The sequence below is a fragment of the Varanus komodoensis genome, unplaced genomic scaffold (genome assembly GCF_004798865.1).
Source record: "Varanus komodoensis strain SLA01 unplaced genomic scaffold, ASM479886v1 scaffold96, whole genome shotgun sequence".
Lineage (NCBI taxonomy): Eukaryota > Metazoa > Chordata > Lepidosauria > Squamata > Varanidae > Varanus > Varanus komodoensis.
The window spans coordinates 707,567-711,089 of NW_025336664.1; positions in this window are offsets into that span (position 1 = coordinate 707,567).

The window sequence follows — 3,523 nt, forward strand, 5'->3', positions numbered from 1 at the left end:
CCCCCCCCCCTTGCCAGTGCACTGAGCGGCCATGCGAAAGTGCATGTGATATCATCGTCTGGCACCACTACTCCTTTCTGAGGATGCGCATGGCCCCTATGTGCACTGTTATCCGATGCTCGGCTGCTGGGGCGAAGCTGGGGCAACTTGGCTCGCGTGCCAGCAGAGAGGGCTCTGCGTGCCCGCTGTGACACGCATACCATAGGCTCGCCACCACTGTGTTAATCAAACAAATGTATTAATGACCACAATGACCATAAAGGGGGTGCCGCGTGAACCTCTCCAGGATTCCAACATTGAAAAGACTCTCTCCCCATAATCACCTGCCTGAATTTATTTGGTAGGGGTGCTTGGAGCAGAAAATCTTACATCTCAGGTAGGTACATTTGGGAAATCTTGCATCTCAGGTATATGTTTACACACAGACAAGATATATAATAAAGGAGGCAATTGGATGTCAAACTGTATTTGAGTAACACATTTAGACTTACTTTTATAGAATCCCACAGATTGATCCTGAGCCCCATAAAATTTCCCCCACAAGCCCACATACCTTCCCACCCTTCTCCCTGTCTCCCAGGATGAACACTCTATTGAATGAGAACTTGATTGACTCTTCCATCTATAATGGAATTTTATCTGGGATTCCTGTTATGAGGAGCTTATTTTCAGCTTTCTGTCAGAGGCTCATTCCAGATAAAGAATGCAGGAGATGTGCTGGGCTGTCAGAAAATATATGCCGATCCCATCCATCATGCTGTCAAAGTATCAATCAGGACAGATTCTGCGTAAAATAGGCACAGCTTTTTTGTTTTTTGTTTTTCATCTGGAAGGGGGTGGTAGGAAGGCAAAGCATTTGGTCTTGTATCTTTCCCTCTGTGACCCACTTTGTTTCGGCCTATAGATCGGAACACTAGGCTCAGATCTGATAGATACCGGAGGATCTAGCCAGATGCATCAACTCCTGCGCCTCCTGACCTGGTGAGGTGTCTTAGGGTTCATTCACAGAGCGGAGAGTGCCTGTTCCTTCATACTGTACTGAAATCACAGACTAGTACACAATCTGAAATCTCCATTAAGGGGAACACCTAATGGAACTTCTGTGATTGCCATACTTCCATGAAAAGCACTGCAGAGCTGGACGAGTCACACGTGTGAAATAATTTGGCAGTAGCCGTCACAATGCATGTTGACTTCCCTTATTCTAGTCCTGCCTTCCAGTATTTTGCAACTGAGAAGAGCACCCTGCGCCAGTCTCTCTGAAAGTCCACTGGATACTGAGCAATGCCCAGCCATGGCACGGCTAGAGCAGGAGTTGTCCAGTGTCAGCTGTGATTTTCACAGGGCAGTGTCCAGCTAGCCAGCACCCAAGGGAGCTCCCCGGTTTGATAGCCAGGGCTTTAATACTGAGCTAACTCAACTGAGTGCCTGAAGTGCACAGCACCATGACCCAAGGCCTGAACTCAGACTGTCCTGTATCAAAACAGCCATGAGGCATTTAGGACCCCAGTACAAGGAAGCGCCTTTCCTGGGCCTGTCTTCACTAACTTGGTGTCCTCCAGATGTACTGGACAACAACTGCAGGCATTTCTCAGCCAGCATGGACATGCTGAGCATTGTAGGCCAACACACCTGGCAGGTACCAGGTTAGGCAAGGCTGCTCTAGGCCACTTCAGGAAGCCACCAATGAAGCAACCCCTCCACCAGAAGATCTCTCTGGAAAAGGAGGAGAAAGAACCCAAAGAGACTGTGTTTCCTCAGCTCCCATGCATGTTTTCTTCCCAACATCTTCAATTACTCTTCACTTGGAAACTTTCTGAGTTCGCTGCAGCTACCAGCTTTGCTGCAGTGTGTGCTTAAGAAGCAGTGCCTTCCTCCATAACTAAGGAGCAGCCTCCTCCACCTCTTTCCCTAAGAGGCCCAGGGCACACTCTAACTGCAGTGAGCTTTCAAGATACCTGCTTCTGTCCATTAGCCAAGTTTCTAATGCCCACAGTACACTGTCCCAGCTCCTGAGGCAGGATCGCCACCATATGCCCTTCCTGATCTGCCAGAATCTGCAACCAACTCAAGCTGGGTCTGCAATGTACTTCAGCATTAACTTCCAAGCTGGGCAGTGGCTCTCCCACAGCTTTAGTCACAAGGAGCGGGGCGGGTAGCAGGCCTTAATGCAGAGCTGATGGGCTACATCCAGCTGGGTGGGTCTTGACCTGCACAACCCTGAGACAAGAGTGCCCATCCTGTGATGATGTCGAAATTCCGGATCCAAGGACCTGCCTGGTTGTGAAACGGGCTTGATGGCCAATGAACCTGGGCAAGCCAGTGTTGCCCAGTCTAAGCTCTCTCATAGGATAGCCGGGTTAAAATTATAAGATTCTTGGGAAAGGCATAATACAAATGACATTATAACAGAAGTGGTTTTTGCTCTCACGCTCTCTCCGCTCCATCCTACTCAAGAGGCCAACAAGCAACAGGCCACCGAAGCTCTCTTTGTGCGGTTTCGGCAACATGTCAGCCCTGATCACCTCAACTGTCACCCTCCAAAAGCTGTTTGGGAAAGGCATTAAATCTGCTCTTCAACGTGATTAATCATTGTCACTGCAGCTGGAGGCAGCTTCAAGTGGAGAATGGGTGCCACCTCCCATGGAACGTAGGAAATGCATGCCCTACTCCAGCCATCAATTAAGGTGACACTTTGCAGAGGGATAGCTGTGCTAGTTTCTTGCTGCAAAAACAAAGAGTCTCGTGGCACTTTAAAGACTAACAAATGTATCACGGCATCAGCTTCAGTGAACTGGAGTCCACTTCATTGGATGCATGAAGTGTTGTAATGAGTTACAACCAGATACGCCTGTGGTTGAGAGGGGAGCTATAAACAGTTCAGAGCGAAAGGAAATACCAGAAACACAGTGATAATTACCTTGTTAGCAGTGGCCATGTTGGGTGATCGCATAGGTATTTTTGCAATGCTGAGCTGATTAATGCATGCCGTGTGATTAAGAAATCTTTGCCCTTGTTTGGACCCAGGAGATAGAACCGAACCTCCAGATGAATTGCGCTTCATTTCTTTGCAGTGCAATCTCCTTGAATATCCTTTGTTCCTGAACGGCTGCCTTAAGGTCGAGGACAGAATGCCCTAGCCCTAAGCTGGCTCTTCTTGGAACAGAAATACAAGGAAATGTTTAGATGCAAGACAGCTGAATTACAACTCATCAAGAGGTTCAGCTTTATCTCTTGCAGGCTGAACAAGGATATACCAGCCAGATGTATATACACTTGTAACTCAACATTGCATTTCAGGCATCCCGCTGCATGGACTTCAGTCCACAAAAGCTTATGCTATAATAAATTGGTTAGTCTTTAAGGTGCCACAAAAGTGTTAGTCATTCCATGAGAGAGATTTCGTGTAACCCACTATATATTTATTACATTTCCCTATAAGCATTACCTGAGCCAGCTCTGTTGACCTTCAAAATTGTACCAGCACACAGGGGAGCAGCTTATCCTTGCGAATCCCAGTCCG